Source organism: Amblyomma americanum, chromosome 4 (assembly GCF_052857255.1).
Source record: "Amblyomma americanum isolate KBUSLIRL-KWMA chromosome 4, ASM5285725v1, whole genome shotgun sequence".
Classification (NCBI taxonomy): Eukaryota; Metazoa; Arthropoda; class Arachnida; order Ixodida; family Ixodidae; genus Amblyomma; species Amblyomma americanum.
This window is the reverse complement of record NC_135500.1, coordinates 42,882,929-42,898,651: the sequence shown is the minus strand read 5'-3', so window position 1 is coordinate 42,898,651 and position 15,723 is coordinate 42,882,929. Positions and strand designations below refer to the sequence as shown.

Genomic DNA, 15,723 nt, shown 5'->3' with positions numbered 1-15,723 from the left:
TTATCGGCTTGCACTAGTTAATAATAGGCTAATTGCATTTTGTGCGTGTTTAAAAATTATGAATTCGGCGGTACTGCCATTTGCACGTTCGCACATTAATTGTAAATTGCGAGAATTACTTTCACGTATGCGAGCTTGTTGGCTGGTCGGATAACTTACCTGAAATTAAATATATTCTGCAGCTGTAGGCAAGCGTAGCAGGTGGTGGCAAAAAGTTAGGTGGGCGGATGAGATCAAGAACTTTGCGTGGATACGGTGACCGCAGCTGGCAAAGGTCAGATTTAATTGAAGAGATTTTGTTGAGGCCTTTTCCCTGCAGTGGGCGTAGTCAGGCTCATGATGATGATAATCATGACCTGTCTTGTCAAGGGCACAGGCTAATCGGGCCGAAATTTGGCGTCCTGCTTGTCTTGTTCTCAAATGAAAACAAACGGGATGGTTGTTTAGCAATGAGCAAGCGGAAGAAAGGACTGCGACAGATCCTGTACACTCTCAACGCCAACCCCCTCATCCACGTGGCCATTACGTCCAGGCCCATCCTGTTATTATTTACTTTGCGCAGCAGCTGAAACCATCAGTTTTCTGGTATTGCATGCGACACCGAAACCATTAATTCTGACTAAGAAAATCCGGAATGCAGCTCTCACTGCAAATTATCCTCCCAATAAAACAATTACAGAGGCAGTGCGCAGATGTTCTCCTGTAGCGGTATTGTACATCGAATTCTTTCCTGCTGATTCACTCTGGAAAATAGCGGATTTCATTGCTGAGGCCCCGGGCTGAAGGGCGCAACATACTCCATTTTGAAGAACGTAAAAGTTGAAACAAGACGAGAGGACATACGCAATTTGCAGATAATCTTTTTTTGTCTCTTACTGGTCAAGGTATACTAACATAGACACGGAGGACAACTCGTAGAGAGGATAAAACACTCGTCTAGAACGACCTAACTGTGTGTTCAGCAGCTCCCAAAGCCACTGTGACCGGGAAGGCAAAAAAGACGATGCAATCCTATTAGTTTAACTGCACATGCTTCGACCCAGACCATTGTTCACCAAATGTTATCGCTAGATATCATGTGTTCAGCCCGAAACACGCCTAGACGTGTTCTAGGCAAGCGTTTTGCCCTTGTACAGCCGGACCGTGTACTTCAAACTCCACACACTGCCCCCAAAGAAAAAAAGAGAGAATAGGAATAGGAACAGAAACGAACGCAATACGAGACAATAATAAGGTGCCATCTAAGAAGTTGATTTCTACTCTGGCGAGAGCACGGAGGGGACGCTAGTACAGCTACTACCTGACTTCGCCTATGAAAGGCCTCAGTCGCTTGTCTAATGGATTGCTCGCGGTGCTTGAAAATAGGCACGAAAGAAATTCACTGCTGTAACCTGTGTCCTCTTTTTTTTATGCGTTCTAAGCTTGCTTCAATTTTACTCCTATCACATGACCGTTTGCCAGTTTCTGAGGTGTCTTTCAACAGTGGCTGGCAGACAGCGCTCCCCAGTAGTAGCCTCCTCGCTATACGAAAGATGAAAGTTTGAACTTAACGCCGTAGAGTGGAAAAGCCTAGTCGGACACAGACTAAGTGCGACGGAACACGTTTTTCAGCACATCAGGCGCACAACGTGTTGTTTGCATGGCGGAAGGCACACTTAGCGCGTCGTGGACTGTGCGACGTGCAATGACGAACATTTTACTTATCGTCCAGTTGTCAGTGCTTAAAGAGACAGTGTCCACTTCGTGACTGGCGCGGGAAGACACTATTCCAACCCTCACATTCCGGCTGCTAGACGTAGTGCACTGGCAACACAACGGAGTGCGTGACCGTTTTGAGGGAAGTGCCGAACAGCCAGCTCGATGTCCTCTTTTGATGGGGCGCGTAATCGTCCAGCGAGCCTTTTAAATATGCGAGCGGCCGACTTCTCTGAAAGGCAGACGACATTACACGCTGTGCGTCCAGATAGTCTAGCGGGCCTCCAAAAACGGCACCACAAGAGAGAGAGCGGCCTTTCCAGGCCGCTTCCTGTTTCGGAGCCTTTGTCTCCCCGTAGACGACGCCGCGGTGAATGGGTGCTTCGTAATGGCCGGCCGGGGCCAGCGGGGCTACGGCGACCGTCCCCGAACGCGCGTCGGGGCCTCGCGGAAAGGAGGCGCCACGACCCACATTCCCCGCCTGGTCCAGATGCTCTCGAAGCACGGTGCACCAGGAACGAGGAATCGCGGCAGAAGAAGGGCCATTCTTCTAATTGCGACGGTTCGTCCTCGGGCGCGACGCGGCTGGCCCCGAGTTCACACCGAAGTGGCCACTCATTTTCACCTTGGCCGCCGTGTTCGCGAATCGCGCACGCTTGGCTTTCCATCGCGGGTTACGATTCATAGGATGCGGTTGTAACGCGTGCTGAGGTTCTTTTCCCGCTATACTCTTGGATCGCACTAATTAGCTGGGGCAAGGTTAAGAATAAGTACCGTGGCGCACGGAGTGTCTTCGCGTGGAATGCGCCATTTCTGTCACGATCGAGGCCGCGAATTCGTGCTGTCCCAAAGACCAATTACCGATGTTGAAAACACAGATAGAACCAAACGGAGTCTGACTGACTCTATTGCTTCCAAATCTGGTCTTGGCACTTCCATCTGGCCTTTTTTTGTCGGGTTTGAATGCATCCGAGTGCTGGGTGGATCGAGTGCGAACGGCAGCCGTCACCGACTACTTCGGCAGCTTGCCCTTTGTCTACGGTGTAAACGACGCACGGTCACGGAAAGCATGCAGTAAGACAAAGCACGATGCTTTCTGCACAGGCTTGCAAGGAGCACGCGCTCTGATCCCGGTACGCAAAAGCACTACGGAGAGGTCATTGAAACCGGCGGCGGTGGTCCATCTTGCAAGCATTTGAAACTTAACGCGACCAGCGTTGGGTGGCCAGCGGCACTAAGGTGCCAGCGTCATGTTATGGCCGACGTCGGGGGGCTCTAAATGAATTCACGGACAAAGCCTTCAACGCGAACAATAGCATACATCATTGCGTCGAGGCTATTTTCAGATGTCATCTGCCTGCAAGAGCATCCAAATAAGAATAAAACCGAAAAGTCAGCTTTCCTGCAGCTCATGCTTAGCATTGTAACGTGAGTGTACATTTGTTGTTTCTGTTTAAACTTTCGTTATAGCAGAATAGGACCTGTGTTAAGACAGTGCGTAACCTAAGTCTCAAGCTAAGTCACGCTAGTTGCGGAAACCATTTCGTTCATTTTCTCCCAAGGGAGATGAGGACCTGCCTTCTCAAATGGTTGCATAAAAACACGTGGTGAGGTAACCAAACGATGGGAGCAAAGTCGGTGCTAGATGTTGACCCAAACAGCTGCTTCGGTGTATCTCGCCCGACACGTACGCCGCAAGGTTGCAACTAAAATTCAGAATATTTGCCGTAAAGGTGAACATTCATTGAACGATATGGCTACCTTTACGGCTTGAAGAGAAGTCGCTATCAACCTCTCTTCTTATTCCGGATGGACAGCGCTTTCGGCGAGCCTCGTCACACGGGGCGCTGTGCGCAGGTCGATTAAGACACCGGAACATCCCATCAGTGTACAATCGGGGACAAAGGAATATGGACCAGGCTTCGGCAGTCAGCGTCTTCTGATACCTTAACTCGGGAATTAACAGAAGACAGATTCATATGCAAGTAAATTATACTTTTCCGCATGCACATAGAGGAAGCAAACATTTCGATTTCCATTGCACAGCGCGAGAGAAGAGTTTGAAGGGGGTCCATATCATTCTATCCGTGACTGTACGTTGCTGGGCGAGCTGAGGACTCAGTATTGTGGAAGAAAACCGGATAAATAGAGCGTAGAAAATAAAACAGACCCGAGGGGCTGACTAGCAACTGGATGCATTTACTCCTTCCATTACATTATTCGTTTCTGAGTTACTTAGAGAGAATTGTTTTTAATGCATTAAGCTGCATGTCGAGGCTAGAACAACTCATTGTTAGTTCATAACTAATTCCAGAAGCCACCTTGATTCTATCAATGATTTGGAGACAAGTAGTTTGTGTAAGTTTCGCTCTAGCATGATGCATGACTTGAATTACTAATATACTTGCCGGGGGTATTTTTAAGCAGGAAACAACACTTCCGGCTTTCTTTATGAAAGGAAATGGTGCGAGAAGAGAAAATTTATCTTTTTAGCAACACAGATGAAGAAAGTCACAGCACGAGCGCTGCTCTCGTTCTGCTAAATCGAGGCTCCATCTCTCGGCAAACTGAAGCGGACAGAATCAGCGGTGAAGCCGCCGCCAAAACTAACTACAAAATTTGAAGGCCTCCCGAGCCGAATTATCCGCCCGAACGGTAACCATGAGAAAGCAAAACAAAGAAGAAGAACACGGGGAGGGGGGGGTAATAAATTATAAAAAATTCGATATCATTATGGTTGCCTGCTATGGTGCCTACAATGAGTGTCTAATGCTCTTGCGGTTTTCCCGCCAGAACTCCGGTCGGAACCAGTTCCATTTCATTTATTGGTATGCATGAGTCATCACCATATAAAACTGCTGTTGTTCATTTCGGCAATACAGAGCGAAACAGACGAAAGGCAATGTAGAAGACGACACAGACGAGCGCTGATTCCCAAATAATTTCTCGGAGGAAAACAGACCTTTTATAGACACCGGAATCATGTGAAGGCATAGAGCCTAGAGCACTTCTACAGAACACTTTAAATTCACTTTAGCAGCTCGGCCAGCCTTTAGCAGCTTGGCCAGCTATCCATCCTTCAGTGCTGGGGTGCCTAACATCGGATTATCATGAGATTATACTAATTCCACCACTAATCCACCTTGATCCACCGATTTATCTCGACTAATCCACCTCAATAAATTTTGTGGAGTAGGCCTACTTCCTTAACTTTTGAGGCCTTTTGAAAATTTTGGAGGCAGGCCAACTTCTAAATCTTTGGAGTCCTCAGATTTTCAGATTTGGCGGTGCCTTATGATTGCTCAGCAGTTGGTCATGTGGCGCTGAAGTCACTACCCTGTCGACCAATTAAAGATTTCGAGACAGAGACGCCGGAAATATTTTGGGAAGACGACCGCCGAAATGATATCGCATTAGAAAAAAAAACACCCACAGCATTGGCTCGAGCGGGACCTGAACCAACGCCGGCGCAAACAGAGCAGCTCGGTTTTGCGATTACTGAGAATATACGGTCATTGCGGTAGCACCTCGCGCTGTTTTCGCCGACTAAATTGGCATGGGCGTAACAGATGGAGCAACTTCGAGTGCATCTGTCAAAGTGAGGCGAATATCACATGTCATCAGCATCAACTGCAGATGCGGCGTGAAAGCACAGGTGCTGTAACTTACCACACTGACACAAAGCAGAACATGAATGTAGATAATTTTGGTGGGGTGTTCGTCAAAACAGTTGGTTATGAAAGTAAAGGTTAATTCATCTGAATTTAAGTTTATTGCCATTATCATCAAGATTGTAGTCATAATCATTTGGATCATAGTTGAGTTTCCCCTTCCGGTGGCGATGAGAGGAAACTACTTGATGATGAAATCGGGGTTTCTTGATGACCCGGTGGTTCTACTCGCAAACATTCACATTACTCAAGGAAAGGAGAAGGTTAACTATTTATTTACAACATAGGTAAAAAAAACGAGAAGAAACAAAGCAAGGAGAAAACTATTTACATGACTAAATCGTGGATCAGACGAATTCAGCCCCCGCTCAACCCAGAGCGCTTGGTTTTAAACCCTCTGTCTCCGCCCTTAGCGGGGACAGCAACCAATAAGATAACCAACGACCCATCTCGCCAATCGGTGGTTAGGGAAAGGAAAATAAGGTCCGCCCACTGATCAGAGATTGGGGAAAAAGGTCTGATTAAAACATTTGGGAAGGAGGTTTCAAATAACTACACAAACAACACAAATGCGACTTCCGTTCCCACGCCACCCACGGCACCACAGACGCTAGAAACATGTGCCGACGAGGCGATGACTCAGGTTGTTGACAGCAACAAAGAGAACACAGTCGTTAAGGGAAGTAGACAGTCGTTACAGGAATAGTGGGCTTCCGGTCACTCGGCTAATATCTCGTGCGCCCCCGAAACCTCGTCAACCCCTTAACAACCACATGTCGTTAGCTGTACTTGGTTCGCGTTTTTCCCGGCGGGTCATCCCCGTGACGGCGCGGCGTAAACGAGGTCGTCCACTGCACAAAGGGGCGGCAGGGACGGGACGGGCCTCTTTGTTGGGGACTTCCGACCCCGCTGGAGCAGCTTTCCTTGCGAACACAAGATCAACGAGTTCGCGGAATGGTCAGCGAACTCCACAATCATCATTATCATCATGAACACAGTCATCAACACCATTTCTTTTGTAACTATCGCAACCACATCATAGAGAGTATAGCCACCACTGATCGTCGGGTAAATGAATTCTGAATAGAAGTGGTGCAAAACGCATCCCCGCCATATTATTTTGTCGCATTCATTCATTCATTCATTCATTCATTCATTCATTCATTCATTCATTCATTCATTCATTCATTCATTCATTCATTCATTCATTCATTCATCCTCGAAAAGTTCAGGTAAGGTGTGCATGCATATACACTTTAGGAGTTCCGCGCGACCCCCTAATGTTCATTTGTCCAATTCATCATCATCTCCCATCGTAGTCTTTGTCGCGAACGCCATTGCTGCGGCTGGCAGTAAAGCCTGCTCCGGGTATTTCCAAGCTCACAGGAGGTGGCTCTTGGTCCCGCTGTACCTCTCCGTAACGCCCGTCATACTTAGTGGCAAGGGAAGGACACTTTGTTTCATTTTTTATAGTCCGACAATAATTTTGCACCTCTCCGTAGCCCCCTGGAGCTTCGTTCTGGTCGCCGTCTAGTCGGCCCACCTGCACCGATGGAGCACGTCGACCAAATTCGCTCCCAACACTCCAACGTGCGTCCCGCGGCCGCCACCGCCATGTTTTCTCTCGGCCTTGATCCTTCTGCCGGCAGCCTAGGACCCACTGCTACCCCTACAACACAGCCGCCGGCCCAGCTCGGTCAGCACCCGCTAGCGCGACCCTCCTGCTTTCGCGGGCCTTCGTGGCAACAACGTTGAAGACTGGCTGCAGCACTACAACCGCGTGAGCGCTTTCAATCGCCGGGACGCTTCGGTAAAGCCCATTAATGTCTCCTTTCATTTGCCTGATGTGGGCAAGATTTGATTTCTCAACCATGAAGACGGTATTCCCGACTGGTCGCACTTCACGTTGCAGATTCGCCAGATCAACAGGCACTTTCCCCAGGAAGATGCAAATCGCTAAGGTAGTCGCTATATTTAAAAAAGAGGACAAAAATAATTTGTCAAATTATCGGCCAATTTCCATCTTGCCAGTTTTCTCGAGAGGGCTAGAAAAACTCATTCACACACGAATTACCAAGTTTGCAACTAAACATAATTTAATTAATCCCACTCAGTTTGGCTTTAGAAAAGGAATGTCCACAGAATATGCTCTTTTATCTCCGAAAGAAATAATTTTGAAAGCAATCGAAGAAAAATATGTAATTGCAGGTGTCTATATAGACTTCTCGAAGGCATTCAATAGCAGAAACCATGTTACTTTGTTAAAAAAAAACTGTAAGTATATGGAATACGTGGAAAACCTCTCGAACTCTTAAAGTCTTACTTCGAAAACAGAATGCAGTGCGTTTCCATGCAGGAAATTTTATCCACTTGCCAACCAATAAAAGCAGGTGTCCCCCAAGGGAGCATACTTGGCCCCCTATTATTTAACTTGTACATAAATGATATTACGGGTATTAGTTGCAACGCAGAATACGTAACATATGCAGACGACACGACAATATTTTTTCGCAGTCGTTCCTATCATTCTTTTCAATCCGAAATAAACAACACTCTTTGAAAACTGGCCACCTGGAGCGCAATAAATTCTTTACAGATTAATGTTAATAAAACAAAGCAATTATTTTCACTACCAGACAAGCAGCCAGCGCTCCAGAGATGACGCTCACCTTAGGCGACGCAGATATAGAAATCGTAGATTCTGTAAAATGTCTTAGTGTCCACTTTCACAAAAATATGTCCTGGGACACGCACGTTGACCACGTGACTACACAGATAGAAAAAGCTGCTGGGGTCATAACTAAATATAAATCGTACTTACCGACGGCTGTTAAATTACACATTTACAATTCACTTTTCGTTTCACATGTTAACTACTGTCCCTTAGTGTGGGGCAAAACAACAATTGGTAATTTAAATCGCATACATGTCCTACAGAAAAGAGCGATCCGCAGCATATCAAATGTTCATTATCGTGAACACACGCCTGAACTTTTCATTAAATTTGACATTCTTTCCATCCATCATATGCACTCATTCTACCTTGCAAAGCGATATAAGCATGACTCGCATGAAATTCTCCGTACACTTGCAAACTTGACCCCTCAAACACGACGCTACAATACACGCACTAATCCAATTTGGAAAATTCCTTACTCACGTTTAAAACTTTCTGAACAAATGCTCCGTCATGCCCTACCGACCCGACTAAACCACCTTCATTGTCAGGGAATAAACATAAGCACCATTAACAACAGTACACTTAAGTCCTTCTTTGTAACGCGAGAGTGAGCGTGTATGAAATTGTTTCATGTATTTAAAAATTCTCTTTCCATTGTAAAATTGGTGTGCTACCATGGCTGCCTTGTATATATTGACTTTTATTTGTGGCTCGAGAATGAGTGTATATTATTTTGTATTGCATATTATACGTGCCGACTGTTACACTTTCTAATGTATAAAGATGTATATTTCTAAATCGCCCACTGTATATGCCTTGTAAATAGGAGGTTTGAAGCTCGTCAAGTGGAAACTTCCACTTTTTCTTCGAGCCCTCCTCGTCCTCCGTTAATCTTTTTCTGAGGAAGAAATAAAATATTGATTGATTGATTGATTGATCTTTGAGACCGTCGGCGCTGGTCCTGCCGCCTACAAAAAAAAATTGGACACTCTCGTTCAGCTTCCAGGAGAGTATTACACATCTTACATTGAGGACGTGCTTGCTCTTTGCCGCCATGTGAACAAGGCCATGCCTGAAGCCGACCGCGTTCACCATGTCCTGAAAGGTGTCAGCTCGTTCGTCTTCACTGCTCTAGCCGACCAGCGCCCTTCCTCTATACACGACATTCGCATCACCTGCCAGCGTCTTGACGACCTGCAGTCGACCCGGCTTCAAGAAACGTGCGATTCTCGCCCCTCTACTGATGCAGACGTGCGCACGCTCATTCGCTCCATAATCGGCGAAGAACTCCATGACGTCATTTAATCATCTGCCGCAAGTTTTCCACCTCCTCCAGCCGCCTCCAGTTTGCGTGCCATGATCAAAGATGAGCTGGCCTCCTTCACGCTCCCGATTAATCAAGAACCCCCTGCTTCTCGCTGCGTACCGACGCATGCTGAAGTTGCTACGACACCACCGTCAGCTTTTCAGCCTTCGCCTTCTGAACCTGTGCAGCACAACCTCGCCGCTCTTTCTTCACGACTTCCGCCGCTGTTTATCGTCCTGTGTGGCGTCCCCGTCCACCCGTTCCGTTTGTTTTTACTGCGGAATTACTGGCCATGTCGCCCGTGCCTGTCACCGGTGCATGCGTGACGAGCGTGCTGGTTACAGTGATCCCCGACACTTCGACATGTACCCTTAGTTTTCGCACCGCCCGAACTACGACTATCCCGATAATCGTCGCTCTCCTCCGCTGCCTCCTCCTGACCGAGCCTCACACGTCCGTGCATCGCGCTGCCGCTCCCCGTCACCGTCCCGTCGCTCTTCATAGCCTCTTCACGCACCTTCTCAGCCATCAGACTGCCGCCCGGAAAACTGACTTCTGCAGTCTTAGGAAGTAAAACTGCACCACGACCTCATCCTGCAAGTCCTCCTCCGGCCCCGTCCAATATGTTATTCGTAGAAGTTGAAGGAACTCTTGTGGAAGCACTAATTCATACCGGTGCCGCTCTCTCCGTAATCTGATCCCAACTGTGTTTATTTTGAAAAAATCCGGACTCCCTACTTCGGTCCGCCTTTACGTGTTGCTAATGAGGAACCGATGCATCCATCTAGACAATGTACCGCTCGGATGACTGTCAACGGAATCCGCCATCACATCGAACTCGCTGTGCTGTCTTCCTGTGCTCATCAACTCATTCTTGGCTGTGATTTCCTTTCATCGGCGCCCACTGTTATTACGTGCAGCCAACCATCCCTCGAGGTTACTGAAACCGCCCTCTGTGACCTATCTGACCAGACGCCTCGCCGCTTGGTTACAGCTGTTGACCATGTCCTGCATCCTGGCTGCGACGATGTCATTCTAGTTTTCTCCACCCACATTGTCGATGGGTGCGCATTGGTTGTACCGAGCCCGCGCTTTTTGTTCTGAGGAATTTTTATTATTACATCGCTCCTTCCTTTTTCACGCGTTTCATCTCTGCTGGCCGCCTCGAACACTGCGCCTGAGCCTATTCTTCTGCTCCAAGGATCTACTGTCACTTCAGTCACCAGCGCTCAGTCTATAACTATTCTCTCGCTTTACAAAGCTGCGCAAGTAGCTTCTCCTCTGCTTCCTTTGGTGAGACACTTTTCGCTACCATCAGTCCCGAGCTCACCTCAGATCAGACACAACCCTTGGTAGCCCTCTTGAGGATGCACGTCTCTTCCTTTGACATAAATTCCGCAGTTTTGCACTGGCGGAGCTACGGCGAGGAAGAACCAGCTCCGACAGCATTGAGGATCGAACTGTCTATTCGCACTGCTCGCGCTGCGGGGGCCTAGCCCAACTTCCTCTTTCTTGTCCTGCGCCGCGTGCTATGGCCTGCGAGCCGAGCGCGACGCGAGGGGCGCTGCAGGGCTCCCCCCCCTCCCGCCCCCCCGTAGAGCGAAACCACAGGATTCGCCCAGCGCATGTGCTTGGAAGAAGCTGCGCACAATGGTGGCGCAGTCGAAGCGAGAGCGAGTGTAGGGCCAACGGGCAGAGGAGTGGCAGTGTAGGCTGCTTTGAGGCGGTCAGCAGCCACGATGTCTTCACGGCCGGTGACGTCTAACGTGAAGGTCTTCTGCGCACGATGGAGGACGCAGAACGGTCCATCGTAGGCCGGCGTGAGGGGATGACGGACGTGGTCACGGCGGATGAAGACATGGGTGCAGGAGGCCAGGTCCTGACCGACGAACGTGGACCGAGTGTGACGGGCTGCAGGGGTGACAAGAGTAATGTGGCAAATGTGTTGCGTAGGTCTCGGATGTAGGTGGAGGCGTCATGGATTAACGGAGGGGAGGAAGGAGAGAATTCCCCAGGGAGACGCAGGGGAACATCGTATACTAGCTCAGCGGAAGAGCTGCCGAGGTCAGCCTTAAGTGCAGAGGGAATGCCCAAGAGGACGAGGGGAAGGTGGACGGACCAGCGTTCCCTTGGCTGATAAGTGGTAAGGGCAGCCTTCAGTTGTCTATGGAGGCGTTCCACCATGCCATTGGCCGAAGGATGGTAGGCGGTCGTATGGATGTGGCGAACGCCCAGAATATTGGCAAGAGCAGTAAACAGGGCCGATTGAAACTGGCGGCCGCGGTCGGTGGTGACGACAGACGGGCAGCCGAAACGAGAGACCCAGCCGGCCATGAAGGCCGAAGCAACGGTCTCGGCTGTAGTGTCAGCAATGAGCAACTCCTCGGGCCCGCGGGTGAAACGGTCCACACAGGTGAGTAGATAAGGGGCCCCACGTGATATGGTTTATGGGGGTTTAACGTCCCAAAGCGACTCAGGCTATGAGAGACGCCGTAGTGAAGGGCTCCGGGAATTTCGACCACCTGGGGTTCTTTAACGTGCACTGACATCGCACTGTACACGGGCTTCTAGAATTTCGCGTCCATCGAAATTCGACCGCCGCGGCCGGAATCGAACGCGCGACTTTCGGGCCGGCAGCCGAGCGCCGTAACCACTCAGCCACCGCGGTGGCTCCCCACGTGATAACTGGAGTGGTCCAACAATATTTATGTGAGCGTGGGAAAATCGTGCGTGAGGCGGACGAAAAGGAGAGGCAGGAGTGACGGAATGCCGGTGAACTTTGACGCGCTGGCAGTGAAGGCAGGTACATGCTCAGTGGCGGACGTCGGCATTGATGCTTGGCCAAAGGAAACGAGATGGGATCAGGTTCTGCGTAGCACGAATTCCAGGGTGGCTTAGGCGGTATAGTTTTTCAAAAATGGTGCGACGGAAAGCCAAAGGTACGTAGGGGCATGAGACGCCAGTGGATGTCTCGCACGTAATGAGCTGGGAGCAAAACAGCAGTGGACTTTCGGCAAAGGACAGGGACGTGGATGAGGAGCGAAGACGATTCAGCTCTGGATCACTGCGCTGTGCAGCCGCTAGTTCCTCCATGTCCACTGGCGATTCAAACGCCATGGCACTAAGACGAGAAAGCGCATCAGCAGCAGCATTCTCCGGGCCATGGACCCATGGACGTGACGGAGATCCACTGTAAACTCGTGATAAAACACAATTGGCGGATCTCGCGTGCAGTGTAGGTGCTGTGGTTCCTTTGGCAGGCAGACGTCAAGGACTTATGGTCCGTGATGACGTGAAAGTCCCGGCCCTCCAGGAAGTGGCGAAAGTGCTTGATGGCGAGGTACAAAGCAGGCAATTCTCGACCGGAGGTGCTGTATTTAGTCTCAGGTGGCTTCCGCTTTTGGGAGAAAAAACCGAGGGGCTGCCAACTAGAGACGTACTGCTCGAGAACTGCGCCGACGGCAATACGCGAGGCGTCGGTGACGAGGCACAGTGGAGCATCAGGAACTAGATGTATGAGCAAAGCGGCCTCTGTGAGCGCCTTCTTAGCAGCAGCAAACGCGCAGCGACAGCGCCCTTAGTCCACTCAAGTGGCGCAGTAGAATCTTTTTTCGTAGCCAAAAGATCGGTCAGAGGCTCCAGGAAAGAGGCGCACTTCGGAAGAAAACAGCGATGAAAGTTCAGGAGGTCCAACAATTCTCTGAGTTTTTTTAGTGACGTGGGGGCGGTAAAATCTTGAATGGCTTTGACTTTGCTGCCGAGAGCCCGAATTCCTTGTGGAGTAACAAGGTGGCCGAGGAACTCTATTGTAGCTACACCAAAGAGGCACTTGTTCGGGTTCATGACGAGCCCACATTCATCCAGTCGGTGGAAGAGGGCACGCAGATGAGCTTCATGCTCAGAACCGGATGAACTTGCTACGAGGAGATCATCGATGTAAGCGAACACGAAGCCGAGGCCTCGCGTAACCTCGTTGAGAGCTCGCTGAAAAGTCTGTGCGGCGTTGCACAAGCCAAAAGGCATCCGCACATAGTCAAAGAGGCTGAACGGTGTGGTAATGGCCGTCTTCGGAATATCAGCAGGCTTCACAGGAATTTTATAAGCCTTTACTAAGTCAATTTTAGCGAAGATCGTGCACCCAGCCAGATTTGATGTGAAGTCCTGTATGTAAGTTGATAGCGGTCTGGTAAAGTGTGAGCTTTGAGGGCGCGGTAATCTCCACATGGTCTCCAGTCACCCGGATCTTTCTTTGGCACCATGTGAAGTGGCGATGCCCAGTTGCTGGAGGAAGGGAGTACTATGCCGAGTTTCAGCATGTGTTCGAACTCACGGCGAGCGATAGGGAGGCGTTTTCCCGACAAACGGCGGGGGCGAGCAAACACCGGAGGTCCCGAAGTAACAATGCGGTGAGTGATCGAGTGCTTCCCTGGTGACTCTCTGGTATGCGGCTTTGTGCGGTTGGGAAAATCAGCCAGAACTTTCGCATACGGCGAAACAGGGACGAGAGCGCGAAGCCCCGTCGCGGCAGTGGTGCAGAGTACGCCGTTGACGAAGAGCTGCGTGCTGAGATCCGTGAGGCGATGAGCTTGCATGTCGACGGCTAGGTTGAAGAAACTAAGGACGTCACTGCCATGCTGAATCGCAACATCATACGTCCTTCATCCAGTCCTTGGTCCTCACCAGTCGTGTTAGTGCAGAAGAAGGATGGTTCCATACCATTCTTCGTCGATTATCGTGCCCTCAACAAGATCACTCGCAAGAATGTATACCCCGTTCCTCACATCGACGACGCCCTTGACTGCTTAGAAGGAGCCGAATTTTTCCCCAGCCTCGATCGGAAGATGGCAAAGAAAAGGCAGGCTTCACCACCCCGGATAGGTTCTACGAATTCATCGTTATGCCTTTTACAACGCTCCCACTACGTTCGAGCGCATGATTGATATAGTTCTCCGGGGCCGCAAATGGAAAACTTGCATTTGTTACCTGGACGATATCTTCATCTTTTCGTAGACCTTTTCGTGACCACCTTAAAAGCCTGGATGAAGTTTTAATCGCGCTTGAAGGTCCGCACCTTCAGCTGAATACTAAAAAAAATGTCACCTTGCCTCAAAATCTGTTAAGGTGCTTGGCCACGTCGTCATCAAGGATGGCACACGGCCTGACGCCGATGAACTTGCGGCTGCTTTGCATTTCGCACGTTCTTCCAGGGCCGATGAGCTTCGAAGTTTCCTTGGACTGGCATCCTAATTTCGTCGCTTCATCCGCCAATTCGCGTCTATCGCGTCGCCTCTAAACAAAATTCTGACTGCTGGAAGAAATTTCATCTGGTCTGCCGATTACTAGGCAGCATTTGGAGAACTTAATCAAGCTCTGACGTCAGATACAGTAATCTGCCATTTTTATGAGTCTGCTTCAGCAATTCTTTACACCGATGCCAGCGGGCAGGGTCTTAGCGCTGTGCTTTTGCCGCGGCAAGTTTCATCCGTCGAAAAGGTTGTTGCCTACGCGAGTCGTACACTCCAGCAGAGCAGAACTATGCCATCACCGAACAGGAGTGTCTCGTCATGGTCTGGTCCGTTGAAAAATTTCGCTCCTACCTGTACGGCTGCCACTTTACGGTCGTCACTGACCACCCTGCTCTGTGCTGGCTGGTTGTCGTTCCTAAAGAACCTGTCTGGGCGGCTCGGGCGCCGGATTTTCCGCCTCCAGGATACCATCACTTGCAAATACGGAAAACAACATAAGGACGCCGGCTCTCTTTCTCGTTGTCCGCTCACTTCGCCGCCACCCCCACCCACGTCATCTCCTTTATTTCCTGGCCATCCTGAGGATACCACGTCTCCTGTCATGACAACTGCCCCCATTGATTTCGTCTCGCCATCCGTGCCTAGAGATTTCACCTCCAAACAGCAGACCGATGCTTACTGCCGAATGTTGATCGATCGCCTCACCGGTGTTACGCAGCCTCCGAATGCACAAATGCGCCGCAACTCACCAGTTTCACGATACAGAATGGCATGCTGCTCCGGCACAATTACAACCCTCTCGGCCACTCCTGGGTTCCTGTTGTTCCCCGTTCCCTCCGCCGTCAGCTGTCGCAAGCGTTCCAGGATGATCTGACGGCTTGTCACCTGGGTTTCCAGAAGACCTAGGATCACCTTATGGGCCGCTTCTTTTTGGCCGGGTCTTTCTACCAGCATTTAAAAATACGTCGCCTCCTGTGTTACATGCCGACACCGTAAACGATCAACGTCTCCTACGCCTTCCTCGCCCATTCACTCCGTTCGACGTTGTCAGCTTCGACCTATACAGACCTCTGCCGCTGAAACCTCCGGGCAATCGCTGGATAGTCACCGCCGTGGACCACCTCA

At 49.9% G+C, this 15,723-nt stretch overlaps 1 protein-coding gene across 2 annotated transcripts in view; it reads right to left on the bottom strand.

Moving 5' to 3' along the window:
• Positions 1-15,723, bottom strand: part of LOC144127907 (sialin-like) — a 109,850-nt gene that overhangs the window by 90,359 nt on the left and 3,768 nt on the right. Inside the window, exon 2 of one of the 2 annotated variants that reach the window (XM_077660893.1) lies at positions 15,348-15,483. The exons of the other annotated variant lie outside the window; for it this stretch is intronic. The gene's annotated coding sequence lies outside the window, so the exon portion shown is untranslated. The remainder of the gene's footprint in view (positions 1-15,347; positions 15,484-15,723) is intronic. 2 annotated transcript variants of the gene reach the window in all.